The 20,907-nt window shown below is 47.7% G+C and overlaps 1 protein-coding gene across 4 annotated transcripts in view; it reads right to left on the bottom strand.

The window, feature by feature from the left end:
• The window catches only part of LOC144764073 (uncharacterized), a 195,704-nt gene that overhangs the window by 32,229 nt on the left and 142,568 nt on the right, over positions 1-20,907 (bottom strand). The window contains exons 1-2 of one of the 4 annotated variants that reach the window (XM_078650231.1): positions 17,120-17,426; positions 16,423-16,471 (exon numbers count right to left, since the gene is read on the bottom strand). The exons of 1 other annotated variant lie outside the window; for it this stretch is intronic. The gene's annotated coding sequence lies outside the window, so the exon portion shown is untranslated. Of the gene's footprint in view, positions 1-8,394; positions 8,493-16,422; positions 16,472-17,119; positions 17,427-20,907 lie in introns of those variants that run through there. 2 more of the 4 variants (XM_078650230.1, XM_078650233.1) reach the window with 2 other exon arrangements.

Raw genomic sequence — 20,907 nt, 5'->3', positions numbered from 1 at the left:
GCAACTCCAGCAGAGATCATCATCTTTAAGGTTGAGCGAATGAAGACTTACAGGCGTCCAATGGAGGAGATTAATCGAGAAAAACTTGGATTGCATAAGGGAGGGAGCTATTTTATTACGGAGAGCTAATTTACCAATGGATTGCCAAGCTTCGGATGAGATATGATCCGTGATGTTATGATCAAAATGACGTGACCATTTTTGTTGTACAACCGTCTGATCAGGAAGCGAAGTAGAGGACAGTAATTTATATATTTTAGAGGCAACATGACCAGATTTGATCCAGATGTGGAAAAGCGAAACGGTGGAGGAGGAGGGGTGAAGACGGACTTTAGAGACGGCAACCTTGATTTTAAGAAAGGTATAAAAGTCGAGATTCGTCATCGAGTGTTTGTGAGCCAAGGAAGAGAACGGTAAGGGGTCCCCAGAAGCACTATACAGATGCTGAACAAGAGAGATACCCTTTGCAGCCCAATATGCCATGAGGGTGGGAGAAATATTAAGCTTGATTTTGGAGTTTCTCCAAATAGAGGACCATCTAGTTTTATGCAGAGGAATGGCCGCCCTCCTATCTAACTTCTTGACCGCAGCAATTGTATCAATAATAATAGAACGGGAGAACAGAATATGCAAGGACGATGTAGTACAAAAAGAGGCAATAGGTAAAGGTGATGCCAAATCTTGTTCTATGAGCAACCAAGAGGGAACATGACGAGTTGGAGGAGCGAACCACAACGCACCCTGAGAGGCCAAGAAAGCGGTTTGGTACTTCTCCCAATCAGGAAAGTTACACCCTCCCATATCACAGGGTCGACGCAAATATTTGTATGCTATACGAGCTCGTTTGCCATTCCATAGGAATTTAGATGTTAGAGCATCAATTTCTCGGAAGAAGGAATCAGACAATTTAAGCGGGAGCATGGAGGAAACAAAATTAATAATCGGCGTGATCATCATTTTTAGAGTTTGTAGACGACCCCACCATGAAATATGTTTTGGAGACCATGTATCCAAAAGACTACGCAGTTTGAGGAGAGTCTGAGATTCATTATAAGCCACAGTGGCATGAAGAGTAGAACAGAAATAAATTCCCAGATACTTTAGATGTTTAGATTGCCACTTAAAACCAGCCAAACCCATATGAGCAGGAAAACAATAGGAATTTAAAGGGAACATCTCCGTCTTATCCTTATTTAGGGTGTAACCCGAGACCGTTGAAAACAAGGAGATGGTGTCAGAGATAGCAGGGATGGCCAAAGCGATATTGTCCGAGAAAATAAGAACATCGTCCGCGTAAGCGGCAGTTTTTAGACAATGAGGGCCAAAAGAAAAACCTTTTATGTCTGGGTGTAAGTCAATCATCCGAAGAAGAGGATCAATAGATAATAAAAATAAGAGAGGGGACAAGGGACATCCCTGTCTCGTGCCCTGACGAAGATTAAAAAACGAAGACGTAGCACCATTAACTCTAATATTAGCTTTAGGTTGGGAATATAGGGACATAACCATATTAATGAAAGAGTCTCCGAGGTTATGCGCACATAAGACAGCTCGAAGGAATGGCCAAGAAACCTTGTCAAAGGCCTTTTCCGCATCAAGGGCCAAGGCCGCAGCAGGGAGATGCGATCGCTTGGCAGCCCCGATAATATGACAGAAAGTGCGTATATTATCCCTTGCAAGACGACCTTTTACAAAACCAGTTTGGGAAGGATGCACCAGATGAGGAATAAAAGATTCTAACCGTTTAGCTAGGATTTTAGCAAAAATCTTTGCTTCCATGTTTAGGAGGGAAATAGGATGGAAGTTTTTAGGATCCGAATGATCTTTCCCCTCCTTCGGAATCACAACAATGGTGGCTTCCGCAGCCGAACCAGAAACAGATCCATCCTGGACAAAAGAATTAAAGACCGATTGTAACTTAGGGACAATCGAAGGAAGAAATGTTTTATAAAATAATATTGGATAACCATCAGGGCCAGGGGCTTTACCAGAACGGGTGGCCTTAATCGCAGTCACTATTTCTTCAGAAGAGATAGGGTCATTTAGAATAGAACGATCTTCCTCAGAGACTGACTGAATCGGAATTGATTTAAAAAAATCCTGACATTGGTCGAAAGAGGATTGGTTAGAAGGAGTATATAATTTATTATAGAAGTCGCGAAAAACTTCAAGGATTTCTTCTGTTTGGAATTTTTTTAGATCCGGTGCGATCCGTAATATAAGAGATTTGCGAGGACTTAAAAGAACAATCTTGAAATTTTAAAGTAGCAGCCAGAAGTTTCCCAGCTCTATTCTTTAATAGTAGCTTCTTGGACTTTTGTGCTTGGACACCAATATGAGCCCTTTTAGTAACAATTGTATTATATTTGTACTTTAGGAATTTTAATCGTTGTAAGCAAGACGGATCCTTAGTGTGCCGGAAGGAGACTTCAAGAGCTTTGATTTCAGAAGATAAATCTGTAAGTTCTTTTTTAATCGATGAATTACGCTTGGACATACATTTGATAACCTGACCCCGGAACGTGCATTTAAAAGAGTCCCATAAAACGATCGGGGAAGACACAGAACCCTCATTTTCACGGAAAAAAGTATCTATAGCTGTAGAAAATTCAGCAACCTGGGAAGAGTCATGTAGCACTTCAGTATTTAATCTCCATGAACGAGAACGTGGTTTAGGGGCAAAGGATGATAGCGTGAAACTGACCGCAGCATGATCAGAGACCACAATAGGGTGTATAAGCGGAGCGGAAGAAGAGGAGACAAGAGAAGAGTGAACTAGGAGATAGTCAATACGAGAGAAGGAAGAGTGAGGCGAAGAGAAGAAAGAAAAATCACTACCAGTGGGATTATGAAGACGCCAGATATCCTGAAGATGAGAGATGGAACACATGTTAAGCATTTGTTTGTGGGATTTTGGAGGTCGAAACTGAAATGAAGAATTCCTATCTAAGAGAGGATCCATCGGTAAATTAAAGTCGCCACCAACAATGAGACTACCAGCATGTGGGGTGTTATTCAATGTGTTGGTAATGGATTTCCAAAAAGTGGGATCATCAGCGTTCGGAGCATAGATATTCATAACATATAAATCGTGCTGACCATCCGACAATTTAGATAACAGCCACCTACCCTCAGAATCGTGATTAGAAGAAGTTATTGATAAACCAGAGTTCCTCGAGATTAAAGTAACAACTCCATTCCGTTTGCCAGAGGCATCAGAGCAAGAAACATCCGAAACCCAATCCTTCTTCAAAAACAAGGCTTCTCTATTAGTGATCTTGGACTCTTGAAAAAGAACCAAATCTGCAGAGAGAGACTTGCAATAATCCAAAATTTTCGACCTCTTCACCGGATGATTCAGCCCCTTAACATTGAGGGATAACACATTTAAGCCTGGCATGTAGAAGGAGAGGGGTAAACAGAAGACGACACTGATAGCAGAAATAGAAAATACGTCATAAAGACAAAGGCCCAACCATGGAACAAAAGAAATACAGTGGGAGCGTGCCTGTGGGAGAACCAGGAGAAAAAAAGAGAAAGAAGAGATGAGAAGAGAATAGAAAGGAGAGAGAAAAGAAGTAGGAGGGAAGGTCTAAAAAAGACCCACATAATGCAAGGGAGAACGTGGAAAAAGCGAGCAAGGGACCCGTACAAGGAGCAACAGTGGATAAAAACACTAGCCCAATTCTAAAATATAACAGCTGATAGCAGGAAAAACAGGACTGGTAACAAGGAACAAGTGCTATCGGAAGACATCATTACCATGTAAAGAACAAAATTAATAATGAAAGAGTGCCACATTGCAGGGTAGGATATGTCGCAATAATAGACTAAATAACAACAAAAACTCACGTGAGAAAAAGCCTGAATAGTATATAAAATTGAAGTGAATAAAATATATATCGTAAAAGCTAACCACATATTTAAAGAACAAACTCTAATAGCATATGTCAGTACTATGAAGTTGAATTATAGAAGTAAGAGAATAGAGATGCATGAGAAAGGAACGGTCAAAAAAACAGCCCCGTAAATGAATAAAAGAGAGAGAGAAGAGAAGTAAAGGAACAAGAGAAATAGAAATCAAACCTAATATTGCAGAGAACTATACCAAACATAATATACCAATATCTTAGCAGTAGATACATGTATAATGAATAAGATTAGTAAAATAAGTAATAACACAGTAAATATATAAGGTACATCCTAAACAGTAGATAAATGCAAGGCATATAATATACTCATTGTAAAAGGTAACAGCATAAATGAGGAAAAGGCATAACTGTAGAGGATAAGAATAAGCAAGTCAGAATAAATACGGAAGAAAGTAGGAATGTAGGGGAGCAGATATGGAGAAAAAGAGGAGAAATGGTAGATAAAAAGAGAAAAAGACCCGGACTAGAAAAAGGAATGAAATGTTAGAGAAGTGATTAGGAGGGACAAAAAAGGACAACAGTTAAGAACTAACAAAGTGAGGATGTGGAAATGAGTATAATACAAAAAAAATAAATAAATAAAAATAAACAGTGGAGAGACAAAAAGCGGTCACATAGAAAAAGAAAAACATACGAAGAAGAGAGATAATAGCAAAAGCGTAACCAACAAGACTCAGAAAGAAGGAGAGAGTACAGAGATAAGAATACGCAGGAGAAGGGTAGGATATAAAAAGACAACTATAGTAGAAAACAAGCAACCAAAGAAATCTGTCCTGAAAAGAAAGTAGCGTGAAATATACACCCCAAGGGGAATCTGAGAAAGAGAGATGAAAAATAATGATTGACTGAGAAGCAAACAATGAATATATAGTGATAGAAGAAAGCAAGAAAGAGAAGTGAGAGAAACATCACGGAGTATACGACATGTCTATGAGGAAAGGAAAAAGTACGAAACAAAACCGATAAACTCCAATACTGAAGATAAAAGTCAATGTATCATGAGACTATCAGCAAGAACAGAAAGAGAAAAACATAAGAATGCAGAAAACCACCCTAAAGGAAACCGAAGAAGACAGTTCAAGTGCCCGAGGCACCAGGATCCTGTGAAGTCGCCCTTTGAATCTCCATCTGTATCTCCATCTGATTATCCAGGAAGGTAGCTAAGTCCGTTGGCTCATCGAAGATTCTGGAACGTCCCTTGTATGAGATGCGGAATTTGGAGGGACCAGCAAAGGAAAAGGGAATGTTCATCTCAGAGAGACGTTTTCTCAGATTAAGGAAGCCCTTCCTCCGTATGACTGTGTCCCTGGCAAAGTCTTGAGAGATTGAAATCCGATGACCTTCCCAAACGACATTTTTAATCTTGCGCATGTGAGAAAGAATTTGTTCCGTATGCTGGTGACGCAGTGGCTTAAAAATGATTGCTCTCGGCTGGGTGGCAGACTTAGAACGAAAAGTTGGAACACGATGTGCTCTTTCTATCTCAAAGTCTCTCTGAAATGAGATTTGTAAAGTATCAGGAATCCAATGGTACAAAAACTCAATCATAGAGGAAGATGAATTCTCTGCATCTTCCGGCAGGCCAAAAATGCGTAGGTTAGATCTACGATTACGGTCCTCCTGCTCAGTGAGATCTTTACGCAAAGCTGCCATTGAACGCTCCAAGTGGCTGAGAGACCTGGTTTGCTTCTGTATAGTATCCTCAGAGGAACTTATACGTGACTCAGTGGCCGATACCCGAAGCGAAAGGGCTTTGAAGTCATTCCTAATGGCGGACACCTCTACTTGCAGTAAGTCCGTATTAGTCTTTGTAGATTGGGCAATATCATGCACCTCATTAAGGCGCGCTAATATCGCGTCAAGAGTTGTGGTGTCTGACTGAACAGTCTCAGGTGTAGGAGACAATGACTTAAGGCGTTTAAGCGAAGCGCCAGCATCCTTTGGGTCTTTATGAGTTGTGGACCGACCCATACTTGCAGCCATGAGAGACAGACCCTATGAACAAAAAAATACACAGCCACTTGAGAGAAAAAAAAAACTGCGTAGTTGCACCCCCAAAAAAGAAATACAACACGCCAGACTTAAGGAGCGCTAAATCAATGACAATGGCGGACTTATATGGCGAGCAGGCATCAAAATGAATGGCAGAGCCTCTTATAAATCGAGAGGACACAGCAAGAACATTGCGAGAAAAAAGCAGTTCCAGCCACAGAGAGCATTGGTGAAGTAATAGAGAGCCTGCAACACAGTATCTAGCCACTGAGCACAAAAAGCAGAAAAAAGGAGAAAAAAAGACGTTACCAAATCAGCACTGTGAGGAATAGTTGCCAGAATTACCCCACACCGGCAATATTGTGTCCAAACAGGCCATTTGATGTCAGGGCGCCGGCTCCGTCACAAGCGGTAAGATGGTGGCCAGCCGTGAGGAGATCCAGCTTCAGGGCAGCTGACCGGGGAAAAACATGCAGCCGGCCGGCAGAAATCGCCGAAAATGGTAGCAATCAGCTGTCGTCACCTTCCGGCACCAGGAGATGTCATGTCAATGAAGAGGGGCATTGAAGAAGCGGTGGGTAAACTCCGACATCCCCCGCTCGCTGAAGAGCTCAAGCGCGACCCGCCATGTTCCAGCGGCGCGCAAGCCACGCCCCCCCCTAGAGTTCAGTTCTTGAGTGTGTGAATTCATTTGCTGACTGAGTGTGTACATCAAATGCTTAACACTGTCCTCCGATACTGCATTACTGCTCGACCAAGCTACCGCTGTTAGAGAGTAAGGTTCTTTCTAACTTTAACCTCTGCTTACCTTTTGGGACTCCTGTACCTCACTTTGGTGCAATAAATATATAGCCAGTTTCTTACAGTCAGTTCCTCCGAATTAGGAGGAATTGCAGTTCTGTGGCCGGCTTTAAAACTGATACAGCAAACAAATGATGGCTGGAATGCTGACAATGCAAACATTCTCCCCCAGTCAAAAGATTTGGGTTAAATCCATTGTTCTTTTGCTCACCAATGTTCCCAGTTTAGACCCGGCCATATGCAAATCAGTCTTGACCCTGTGCCTCATGGGAACAGTCCAGACCAAACTGCCAAGCCACACTTAACCTGCCCACTCCGAGGTATGCTTTTAAAGGTCACCAGCAACCTTGAGGATATGCTGATACATACCAGGCCCAAAGCCCACAACACCACCACACAGAGATCCTTGTGGGACCTTCCACCTGTTGTGGTACACTACCCATGCGGTGCCTGTACAGTTTGCCCACTTACAAAACCTTAGTAACAAGAGAGCCACCCAATTATCCCCCATGGACTGGGTATAACCAATAACAAAACACAACTGTCCCTCAAGGAATCATTCACATTGATTCTATTATCAGTGATGTCACCTTAGTGAACATCAATTTGCTCTAAGCAGGAAAAAATCTGACAAAATTAAATAACTGACTGTATCGAAAAACAAGTATTTATTCTTGTATTTGCATACTCATATGTTTTCATCATACTTGGCAACATTCACAAAACTGCAAATTACAATTCTTAACAGTTGTGTAACATCACCCTTTGCTGCAATTATGGGTTTTCTAAATACCATAAGGATTGCAATAAATCATGAACATAAAATTTTCATATGTACTCCAAATACAGTATAATTGCAAAGTGGCGATAAGGTGTCGACGTTTCGGTCCCCCGTTGGTCTATGAGATCCATGGGACCATCATCAGGACGATGTAGTTGCACATGTATAAATCTATACAAGAAATGAATCAGCTTTAATAATCCTGCATCTACATTTAAGTTGCTTCACACATAAGGAAGAAGAAGTACCATCACCAGGACTAACACGTGGGAGAGAATGACACCAACCACAAACCACACAAGTGGCACAGAACCACAGTGAAGCATACCTTAGTCTGCCAGCTTAGTTACACAATGAACATTAAAACACATCCAAAGACTATTTCACAATTAAAACCATGCCAGAGGAACCAAAGTGTGCCAAAGCAACAACAGTGTAGCGTCCACTTACAGTCAGAATCAGCGCTATACTGCCTCACAACACGTTATTCTCGTGACAACTGTAACAATGATAAGAGCGAATTAGTCCTACTCTTGTCCAACAACATAGAAGAGTAAGAAATCACAACTATACAGAGACCGGTGATACTTACATTCAGACAACAATTGAACTGCACCTGAAATGACACAAATCCATAAGGGCTACTTAGTACGGGTCTCAATCCCAATGATTAACAAACAAGGAGTACTAACTTTCCAGCAATGCACCCACACCCTAATGTGTCAAGGCATAAGAGTATACTCACTTGACCGGGGCTTTCAAAAACGCCTGTGCAGACCAAAACAAAATCGAGGTCGTGGATTATAAATAAGCCAACGATTGAACCACCTAGAACTACATTTCCAGAGCATTAAACAAACACTAGTGATTATAATGCACTCGACTTACATTAATCAATAACCGGACACGTCTACAAAATCGTGCCGCAGACTCCGCTCACACCATACAGAGTACCTGCAAAAGCGCCAGCCCCATGTTTAAATCTCGTGTTTCACGTGGGTCAAAGGATGACACGCCGGCTTTTTCAACGGCGGCCATATTGAAGTGGGTCAAGGTACGTAACCTACTATTAGTGGACCCATTAGGGGCATACAAGCGATAGTTCAAACGTGTCATAACCCTGGTGGTCCAAAGCTATAAACGAAATAGGAATTCCGCTACGTGTATGGCTCAATGACCGACAATGGTCGCCATCTTGTGTAGGTGTATACATAATACACAAATTTAAATGAGGTAACTAGCAATGGCCGCCATCTTGTGTAAGTATATCAAGGACGGATCTATGTCTGGCGAAGAACAATCCACATAAAAAACTTATTTACATATATATAAACTCAGAGACCAAGAAAAATTATTATATACAGTCAGAGACCAAGAAAAATTGCGAGACCAAGCAAAATTGCACCCTGGTATTAACTTAATCTATCAGACCGATCACAGTACAGGGAACATGAATGAACTAAGGTAAATATTTTACATATATTTCCAAGGACAGGAGATAACTGATCTATACCATAACCTTACTTAATGAAATGTGGGCCCAACCCTTAGTTAACGTAAGGTAGCTAAGGAGGCATGCCACTCAATAAGTGATATAAGTACATTCTCCAACGTCTTACAGGTCCAGATCCACTTATTCTCCTTATGTGTGAGCAAGCGGTCCACATTGCTGCATCTTCTAGTATTTTTCACAACCTCTAGAACAAACCATTTCAACTGCATAGGTGTATGTGACAATGCTTCATAATGTCCTACAAGAGGTGCAGTCATTACTTTACATCGGATGCGCGATTGGTGCTGTAAGATGCGCTTTTTTACTTCTTGAGTGGTTTTGCCAATATATGTTAGCTCACAGGGACACTGTACACAATAAATTATGTTTTTAGTCGGACAGTTGGATTGATGACGTAAAACAATTTCTTTACCATTTATCATGCATGTCTTCACAGTCATAGTAGTCGCACAGGCAGTACAATTTCCACATGCGTAATGTCCTACCACAGGTGGCAATCCCCACATATTTTGTAGTGTGACAGGTGTTGGATCATTATACGCCCTCACTAGATGGTCCCTGAGGTTTCTACCTCTTTTAAAAGCGAATCTTGGTGTTTTCAGCTGTGGTTCAACTTTCCTTATTAGATACCAGTTATGTTTGATAGATTTCACTATGTCATTGGATTCTGTGCCAAAGGTAGTTACGCACGTGATAGGTTGTGAATCTTGCCCATCTCGATTAGGATCCCTTTCCCTGTGCAGTAATAACTGTCGATCGTAATACCATGCTCTTTTCATGGCATGTTTAGTTAGTCTGTATGGGTAGGACCTCGACACAAGTTTAGTTAGAAGCAACTTCGCTTCCCTGAAGTAATCCTCCCTTCTGGTACAATTCCGTCGAAAATACAATTTATAGCAACAATCAATACAGTCATAACCTAAGAGAATATTTAAGATACATAGATGACGTATGTATAGTGTGGGAAGGCACACAACTGGAACTGGAACTGAATAACTTTCATCTCTGGTTGAACGAACAGAATGAATTTCTGCAATTCACATTGGAGAGTGATAGTGAATCAGTCAGTTTTCTGGATTTAAAAATCACACATTATACAGGCCATGTGGTTATGAGTCTTTACACTAAGCCAACCGCTCTCAACACATTACTGAAGTATAATAGTCATCATCCCAGAAGTCTGCGGGATAACCTCCCTTTTGGACAATTCCTGAGATTACGACAGAATTGTACCAGAAGGGAGGATTACTTCAGGGAAGCGAAGTTGCTTCTAACTAAACTTGTGACGAGGTTCTACCAATAGTCTTTGGGTGTGTTTTAATGGTCATTGTGTAACTAAGCTCGCAGACTAAGGTATGCTTCACTGTGGTTCTGTGCCACTTGTATGGTTTGTGGTTGGTGTCATTCTCTCCCACGTGTTAGTCCTGGTGATGGTACTTCTTCTTCCTTATGTGTGAAGCAACTTAAATGTAGATGTAGGATTATTAAAGCTGATTCATTTCTTGAATAGATTTGTACGTGTGCAACTACATCATCCTGATGATGGTCCCATGGATCTCATAGACCAAAGGGGGACCGAAACGTCGACACCTTATCGCCACTTTGCAATTATACTGTATTTGGAGTACATATGAAAAAGTTTATGTTCATGATTTATTGCAATCCTTATGGTATTTAGAAAACCCATAATTGCAGCAAAGGGTGATGTTACACAACGGTTAAGAATTGTAATTTGCAGTTTTGTGTATGTTGCCAAGTATGATGAAAACATATGAGTATTCAAATACAAGAATAAATACTTGTTTTTCGATACAGTCAGTTATTTAATTTTGTCTGATTGTTTCCTGCTTAGAGCAAATTGATGTTCACTAAGGCGACATTACTGATAATAGAATCAATGTGAATGATTCCTTGAGGGACAGTTGTGTTTTGTTATCACTTACAAAACCTACTAAAGATGTCACATTTTGCAGTGGGTTTAAATGGCAGCGAAGGAGGCACACTAACTGCAACCCTCCTAATCGCATATACAGCTCACCTGCCCCTGTGGACTCCGTTTTATAGGCATGACCACCAGACCTATCAAGACACGCATTACAGAACACGGGAGCAATATCCTATGTCATAAAACTAACACCAAGATGACTACACATTTTGAACTCCTGAAACATTCCCCAGATTCACGGTGCAAGTGCTACTGGCCACTCAGACTGCTGTAAAGTGCAACACTGGCTGCATGCCCACCATGTTGAGGAAGCTCCATCACCTTTGTTTTTTGATCAATGTGTGAAGCAAGAAACTTCTAAATTGGAAATGAACAAATTTCGCAGCAAGTATCTTTTAATGATGGTGAGCTGATGGAAGAAGGAGCAGGGAACGTCCACTGGGCAACTTCACTCCTGTTGAGTCCAAATTGATACCAATACCTCTATTTGAGCATCCGGATTGTGATTGGCCCACGTATAATTTGAGACCTAGGGCTGTCAAAAACTATAGACTTTGAATGAAAAAACTATCTCTGGAGAGATAGCAACCCATGCCGGTGGTCAAGACCGCCAACGTCTGGACCTGCACATGAGCTTGCCAGTGAGGCTTTGAAGTAAAGGAGACTGGGAACTCTTGATGTTCTTTGGTAGAATAGAAAAGGATTTTATTTTAGGAGGTCTTAGCGACGTTACTTTGTTAGGTGTTTTTTATTTGGTTCTATTTTTGGAAAAGAAAAAAAGGAGAATGGTCTGAGCATAAAGACAAAATATTAGGAGAAGCAATACTCATCAAGAACAAGTATGTGCACATCACACAGGGGCCTCATCACCATGCCCTGGACGGTTGACAGAACATGGCAATGAGACCAACTCACACCTAAGCAAGAGACAGGTGGATAATGGAGAGGGTACGCAACCAGCCAGACAACCGTCCAAAGACACAAACAGCAGAGAATGCATGCAAACCCCGACAAGAACACACCCCTGGTCCTCACAGCCAACCTACTGCCACCATCAATGTACACTACTCAGGCAATAAATAGCTTGGGTGGAGGGAACTCCATTAAAAAAATTCTGACATCAAAATATGTGCTCCAAGTGGGAGGAGGGTACACTAATATGTGCTCTGAGTGGGAGGAGGGTACACTAATATGTGCTTCGAGTGGGAGGAGGGTACACTAATATGTGCTTCGAGTGGGAGGAGGGTACCCTAATATGTGCTCTGAGTGGGGGGAGGGTACATCCAATATGTATTCGGAGAGGGGTACACCCAATATGTATTCAGAGTGGGATACACCCAAGATGAGCTCTGAGTGAGAGTAGGAGTACCCAACAGGAGTGGCAGTCTGAGCGGTGATTTTTTTAATTAAATTGTTCCTAGACACCTATGTAAGATTGGAAATGTTACAGGCAGGTCGCTCCCCACGCCGCACAGCTCCACCAGTTTGTGCCCTTGCTCCCGCCCTCGCTGCTGCCGCGAGTTTGTGCCTGCCCTCTCATCTGTTTTTCCCCTTCACCTGGCTGCCGCTTTTCTATTCACTTTTGATTCTCACTGCATTTCATCCCTTTTGCGATCATTTTGCTTCTATCTGCCTCATTTGCCTTTTCTCCTATCTCTCTTGTCCTTGCTATTCCGCATATTCTCCCCTTCCCGCTGCTGCGTCCCTTGCGGCCAGCCCCCTCGCAAGCCCGTTCGCTCTCCCCTCCCACCTCCCAGCTGCTCCTCCCTCCCACCTCCCCTTCTGAATGGAGACCGCTACGAGCCTAAGGCAAGAACATCTGCGCCCGTCCGTGCCTGGACTGCACCCTGTGCCAGACCCCCTGGCCCCCGCGAGCGCTACGACACCGCTACAACGCCAACATCCTCCCGCATTCAACGCCGGTCATTCATCTACCTGCTTCCAGGCCACCCCGAAGCACACCCACGGACCCTTCACCTGCCGAAACTGCAGCTTCACCAGCCAGCATACACCAGCACGACCTGCCCCTCCCACCAGGGCAGGCACAACCATCTCAGATGCATACTGTCCAACACCCGCTCCGTCGAACTCTGGGACCTGCTTGACTCATCCTGCCCGGACATCTCTTTCCTGATGGAGACCTGGTTGAACCCCTCATCGGCACCCGATATTTCCATAGCCATCCCGGATGGCTACAAGATCAGCCACAGAGACCGTAACAACAGACCGGGAGGAGGAATCGCCATCGTCCACATAAATACCCTCAGTATCTCGACCAACACCGAAGGCACCATCAGCACCGCCGAACTCCTGCACTTCCAGATCCACATCGATTCCAACACCACCCTCAGAGGAACCCTCGTCTACAGACCCCCCGGCCCGGCCACAGTTCAGCGACTCCATCACAGGTGTCGTCAGCTCGCATGCCCTGGCCCCCACAGACTACATCCTCCATGAGAACACCAACAACAGCAACTCCACCACCTTGCTGGACAACCTCGCTAACCTCTGACTCAAACAGCTCGTCGCGACACCCACTCACTTCGCCGGACACACACTCGACCCCATCTTCTCTGCCAGCAGCCACGTCACTTTCAGCCACACCACCGAACTCCACTGGACCGACCACCTCTACATCCAATTCTCCTTCAAGAAAAACAACACACACAACCACCTATAACGGATCCCCAACCGCAGCTGGAACAAGGTCACCGAAGACCAGCTAATCACCACCCTCACCCGACACCGACCTACCAACCACAACGTCACTGACACAGCCGCCCGCAACCTCAGGCAATGGATCGACGACTGCACCAACACTCTAGCCCCAATCAAGAAACCCTCAAACAGACGCACCAAAAGAAGGGCCAATAGGTTCACTACCGACCTCCAGACATCCAAGCAGACCTGCCGAAGACCCGAGAAGAAGTGGCACCACGAAAAGACAGCGGACAATTTGCAGCCCTCAAGAACGCCAGCCGCAGGCACCACCAACTCATTCGAACTGCCAAAAGGACCTCCTTCAAGGAACGCATCGACAACAATGGACACAACAGCAAAGAGCTCTTCAACATCGTGAAGGAACTCGCCAACCCCAGCTCCAGCTCTAGCGACATCCCGTTGTCTCAAGACCTCTGCGACTCTTTAGCCACCTTCTTCCACTGCAAGATCATAGACATCCACAACAGCTTCAACATTCAGACCCCCCCGACAGCTGTCGATACCCCAGACTCACCGCCCCCCAGTCACACCAGCCTCCTGCTCTCCTGGAACCACATCAACGACTAAGGCACCGTCAAAACCATGAACACCATCCACTTCAGCTCACCATCAGACCCCAGCCCTCACCACATCTTCAACAAAGCGAGCTACATCATCACACCGCAACTATGGAAGATCTTCAACAGCTTCTTCGAGACCGCCACCTTCCGGAGAGCTGGAAACACGCAGAGATCAACACCCTAACTCAAGAAACCTAAGGCAGACCCAAAGGACCTCAAGAACTTCCATCCCATCTCCCTGCCCCAGTTCCCGGCAAAAGTCATCGAGAAGATTGTCAACAGACAATTGACCCGCTTCCTCAAAGAGAACAACACCCTGGACTCTCCCAATCCGGATTCCGCTGCAACCCCAGCACCGAAACTGACCTCATCACCGCCAATGACATCAGGACCCTGCTGTACAACGGCGAAACCGCGGCCCTCATCCTCCTAGACCTCTCTGCCGCCTTCGACACCATCTGCCACCACATTCTACGCACACGCCTCCACAACGCAGGGATCTGCGACAAAACCCTGGACTGGATCACCTCCTTCCTCACCGTCAGAAAAGAGAGAGTTCGCCTCCCTCCATTCCGATTCGAAGCCACCAAGATCACCTGCTGCGTACCCCAAGGATGATCCCTCAGCCCGACCCTTTTCAACGACTACATGACACCGCTCGCCAACATCCTCTGATTGGACAAACTCAAAATCGTCTCATACGCCGACAACACCCAGCTGATCCTCCCCCTCACCAAGGACCACCCCCCCAATGCCAAAACCAACTTCAACTGAGGAATGAAGGCTGTCGCTGAATGGATGAAGAACAGTCGCCTGAAACTGAACTTGGACAAATTGGAGGTCCTCATCCTCAGCTCCACCCCTCTCCGCCTGGGACAACTCCTGGTGGCCGGCCTTGCTGTGAGCTGCGCCGACACCCGACAACGCATGCAACCTGGGGTTCATCCTGGACTCATCACTGACATTGACCCAGCAAGTCAACGCCATCTCCTCCTGCTTCAACACCTTCCACATGCTTCGCAAGATCTACAGAAGGATCCGCACCGGTACCAGAAGAACGGTCACCCAGGCCCTCGTCACCAGGAGGCTGGACTATGTCAATGCCCTCTACGTGGGGACCACAACCAAACTCCAGAAAAGACATCAACGCATACAGAATGCCTCTGCATGCCTCGTCCTTGACGTCCCCGCCACAGCCCCATCACTGGCCACCCGAGGGACCTGCACTGGCTCCCCGTGAACAAGAAGATCACTTTCAAGCTCTCACCCACGCACACAAAGCACTCCACGACGCCGGACCAATGTACCTCAACAGACGACTCACCTTCTACACTCCCAACTGCCAGCTGCGCTCCGCCGACCTCACCCTCGACACCGTTCCATGCATCCACCGATCGACCACCGGCAGCAGATCCTTCTCCCACCTCGCTGCCAAGACATGGAACACCCTCCCCATCCACCTGTGACAGACCCAGGACCTGCGGACCTTCAGGACACTTCTCAAGTCCTGGCTGTTTGAGCATTAGCAGCTCCCCTTGCTCTTCTGCGCCTTGAGACCCTTGAGACGGGTGAGTAGCGCGTGCTACAAATGCTTAATTGATTGATTGATTGCACTGGATTAGAGACAAGGCCCTGGATAGGAGGGTTAAAAACAAAGCAAGTCTTGATCTAGTGCAGACTGTCTCTTTAAATACAATTAGAACAGTCTTTATGTACCCAGCGCCAGCGTCTATTACTTAAAACATTACACTTCGGCTTGAAACACGCAGCTGAAAACTGCAGGAAGTACAAACACAGCACCTCTGAGTGAAAGTAACTCACCTCTCTGTGTTTGCCACCCACAACTCACCTGCAGCAGATCACACGGCTCACCTCACACAGCCCCACAACTCACCTGCATCAGATCACACGGCTCACCTCACACAGCACCACAACTCACCTGCAGCAGATCACACGGCGCGCTCACCTCACACAGCACCACAACTCACCTGCAGCAGATCACACGGCCGCGCTCACCTCACGCAGCACCACAACTCACCTGCAGCAGATCACACGGCTCACCTCACACAGCCCCACAACTCACCTACAGCAGATCACACGGCTCACCTCACACAGCACCACAACTCACCTGCAGCAGATCACACGGCGCGCTCACCTCACACAGCACCACAACTCACCTGCAGCAGATCACATGGCGCGCTCACCTCACACAGCACCACAACTCACCTGCAGCAGATCACACGGCCGCGCTCACCTCACGCAGCACCACAACTCACCTGCAGCAGATCACACGGCGCGCTCGCCTCACACAGCCCCACAACTCACCTGCAGCAGATCACACGGCTCACCTCACACAGCCCCACAACTCACCCTCAGCAGATCACACGGCGCGCTCACCTCACACAGCACAACTCACCTGCAGCAGATCACACGGCGCGCTCACCTCACACAGCCCCACAACTCACCTGCCGCATATCACACGGTGCGCTCACCTCACACAGCACCACAACTCCGCCTGCAGCAGATCACACGGCGCTCACCTGCAGCAGATCACCCGGCGCGCTCACCTCACGCAGCACCACAACTCACCTGCAGCAGATCACACAGCGCGCTCACCTCACACAGCCCCACAACTCACCTGCCACAGATCACACAGCACGCTCACCTCACACAGCACCACAACTCACCTGCCGCAGATCACACGGCTCACCTCACACAGCCCCACAACTCACCTGCAGCAGCTCACACGGCACGCTCACCTCACACAGCCCCACAACTCACCTGCCGCAGATCACACGGCTCACCTCGCACAGCACCATAATCACCCACAGCAGATCACACGGCGCGCTCACCTCACACAGCACCACAACTCACCTGCCGCAGATCACACGGCGCGCTCACTTCACACAGCACTTTGGTTTGAAGATAGCTCGTCTGTCGGAGTCCGACATCCAGGGCTTGTGTGGTCGCCCCCACCCCATCATTAGCAGTGATGTCAGAAGTGCTTCATCCAGAGGACGGGTCAGATGGGGAAACCCCTGTACACCCTCCAAGCACCCCCACCTGAAGCGATGGTGGGAGGATGCAGCACGGATTGTGGGGTGCAGGGGCCATTTCCTCTCCCTGGTTACACAATAAATGTGCCCCCCCTTGTGCTCTGTGGTGCAGCTCCTCTGCAGACAGGGAGGGGCTGGCAGCATCCTGTAGTAATGAGCTCAGTAACTTCCTCCCCCCCTCCCAGCCCCCCCCTGCTTCCTCTTGTCCTCTCCGCCCCCTCCCTTTGACCCCCCTCCCTCCTTGTGGTCTGTGGTGCGGCCTCCTGTAGGGACCTGTGAAGCACCTTCCTGCCCCGAACACACCCCACACCCCCTGCTTACCCGCCCCCCTGTCCTGGCTGCACCCCTCGGATGCAGCACAGATCCCCCCTCCCCCCTTCCCCCTATGCTTGCCCCCCTGTCCTAGCTGCACCCCTCGGATGCAGCACAGCTCCTCCCCCCCCACCCCCTGTCCTGGCTGATCCGCTTGGATGCAGCACAGATCCCCCCTCCCCCCTTCCCCCTCCCCCCCATGCTTGCCCCCCTGTCCTAGCTGCACCCCTCGGATGCAGCACAGCACCCCCCCTCCCCCCCATGCTTGCCCCCCCTGTCCTGGCTGCACCCCTCGGATGCAGCACAGATCCCCCCTCCCCCCATGCTTGCCCCCCTGTCCTAGCTGCACCCCTCGGATGCAGCACAGCTCCTCCCCCCCACCCCCTGTCCTGGCTGATCCGCTCGCTCGGATGCAGCACAGATCCCCCCTCCCCCCTCCCCCCCCATGCTTGCCCCCCTGTCCTAGCTGCACCCCTCGGATGCAGCACAGCACCCTCTCCCCCCCATGCTTGCCCCCCCTGTCCTGGCTGCACCCCTCGGATGCAGCACAGCTCCCCCCTCCACCCCCGGCCCCCCTCGGTTGCAGCACAGCTCCCCCCTCCCCCCCATGCTTGCCCCCCCTGTCCTGGCTGCACCCCTCGGATGCAGCACAGCTCCCCCCTCCACCCCCGGCCCCCCTCGGTTGCAGCACAGCTCCCCCTCCCCCCATGCTTGCCCCCTGTCCTGGCTGCACCCCTCGGATGCAGCACAGCTCCCCCCTCCACCCCCGGCCCCCCTCGGTTGCAGCACAGCTGCCCCCTCCCTCCTCCCCCCTGGAGCTCTTCCCTGGTCCTGATAGGCCTCTTTCCTGCCCCCTCCCACAAATTCCTGCTCTAGGGTCTGTTCACCTCTTCTTTCAGCCCCCATTGGTACACCCCCCCCCCATGCTTGAGACAGGGGGTGTTATAGTTCTGTCCCCCAGGGGCGCCTCTCTTCATATGCAGGGCTTCGCAGCGCTCTGTGGTGGAAGGGACGATCTAGAGGGGCTTGGGGAGGGGTGGGGGGCAGGAACTCCCACTGTGGCCTGACTATCTCTGTCTGCGTGGGGGTCCCTTAGAACGACCCCTGGCTCTGTCGCTGCTGTTTTCGAACACAGACGAAATATGAAACTACAAGTCCCAGAATGCAACAGTGAATGTAAACGGGGCATTACAATCATACAATGATATACGGCAGCAGAAGGCGGACTCAAGATGGTGGTGGTGAGTGGCGGGGGGGCTCCCATGGACGTCAGAGTCTAGGGGCAGAGGGGAGTGTGTGGCCCCCAAACCCAGAGCACACTGCATAATGCACAGCACCTGATGTGATGTCTACATGTGCGTGCACAGCACCCTGACGTGCAGTGAGACACTGAGCACTGAGTGCAGCACTGAACCGCACCTGTGCTGCTTTCCTCTGTGCTGCACAGGAGGACAGCAGGTCCAGGAGGGGGGCAGGAGACGAGGACAGGAGACGAGGGCACAGGTGGAGGGCACAGGAGCCTGAGGTGCAGTGATACACTGTGCAGTGAATGTGCAGCACTGGCCCATACCGGTGCTGCTGCCCTATGGGCTGTAGCATGGACAGAAGGAAGGGGCAGGGGAATGTCATATACTCGACGGTCAGTAATCACTCGGGACACAGTTTGGGTAGGTGCACTGATGCTTCTTTATTTCGGTTGCTCATCAGTCTGTCATGGCACGTCTGTCCTCGTCCTCGTCCTGCTGCATAATGCCCTTTCCTGTCCCCCGACAGGAAGTGGTGTCCGGTGACCTGGTCACCACCCTGTGACCCACAGGGTCCTAGTGTCCAGCGTCTATCGTCATCTGTCCTGGTCATCACATCTCCCCCCTTGTTACAACAAATGCTTTCCCCATGCACAAGTCCTTGCCCACACTGTGGGACGCCTGTGAGGCGGTGCGGGAGAGAGAGAGAGAGAGAGAGAGAGAGAGAGAGAGAGAGTCTCTACATTTCTTCTAGCAGTCTGTTTGTCTTTTTGCATACTCTTCTTGGTCTTTGTTCTCCGCTCTGCTCTGGTCCTCCACCTTCTTCTTTGTGTGTTGTCACTTCTCCGTTTGTTCCTTGCTCTCTTTCCTCCCCTTCCGCTGTTGTTATTGCTCTTTCTTCTTCTTCCATTTTGAGCTCCTTGAAATGTGAGCTGTTTCTTGTTATCTTCCGATTGTCTGAGGCCGCGGTCACCATTGACCCTTTTACTCCAGTTACTACCAGCGGCTCTTTTGAAAAAGGGCTGTCGGATTTTCTTTGCTGTGTTTGCTTCACTATTACTATGTCTCCTTCTTTTAGTTGGTGTTCAGCTGCATGTCTCTTTTTGTCAGCATATTCCTTCATTTTCTTTTTCTCTTTGGTATCTCTTTCTGCGATTTCTTGTCTGTTAGCGTCTGCTGTGGCTTCTCTCTGTGGTAGCCTCGTCTTGCTTGTTCTTACTAGCACCAGTTCTGCTGGGCATTTGCCCGTGGTGCTGTGAGGGGTGTTCCTATAGTCTCGTAGTACTTGACACAGCGCTTGTCCAATGGAGATCTGTGTCAATTTTGCTCGCTGGATGGCCCTTTTGATGTTCCCCATAAATCTTACTGCCATTCCGTTGGCTTGTGGCCACAGTGGGGTTATTTTCCTGTGTTTGGTCCCCAGGTAGTTCATGAACCTGCGGAACTCTTCTCCAGAAAATGGAGGGCCATTGTCTGTTTTCAGTGTTTGTGGTGAGCCCCAGGCAGCAAATATGTCGTCCAGCACTGGTAAAGTTGCGTTTGCCGATGTCGATGTCACTTCCCTCACTATTGGAAATCTTGAAAATTCGTCAATGACTACCAACAGGTATTTTCCAGTCTCCAGTGGCCCATAGAAGTCTGCCGCTAGTTCAGTCCATACTGCCAATGGCAGTTCCGACATCCTCAGCGGTGTGGGCTTACTGGATGATCCTGTTACTTGACAGGTGTGACATTGTGACACTTCTTCCTCTACCATGCTGTCTAGTCCTGGGAACCACACTCTTTCCCTCAGCATCTTCTTTGTCGCTACTATTCCTCTATGCGACTCGTGTGCTATCTTAACTGTTCTTTTCCGTAGTCGAAGTGGTATTACAATCCTTGAACCTCTCATCAGAACTCCGTTCTCTGTCTCCGACAATTCTTCGCCTATCTTTTTGAACGCCAATAGTTCTTCTTTGTCAACTCCTTCTTCTGTGAAGGTGTTGTTATTAATGTGTCTCCATCTCTGTAGCCTCACTATCGTTCCTATTGTCTTCATTGTCGGATCTCT

This window comes from Lissotriton helveticus, chromosome 6 (assembly GCF_964261635.1).
Source record: "Lissotriton helveticus chromosome 6, aLisHel1.1, whole genome shotgun sequence".
In the NCBI taxonomy this organism is placed as follows: domain Eukaryota; kingdom Metazoa; phylum Chordata; class Amphibia; order Caudata; family Salamandridae; genus Lissotriton; species Lissotriton helveticus.
The sequence above is the reverse complement of the archived record's forward strand: the minus strand, read 5'-3'. Positions and strand labels throughout refer to the sequence as shown.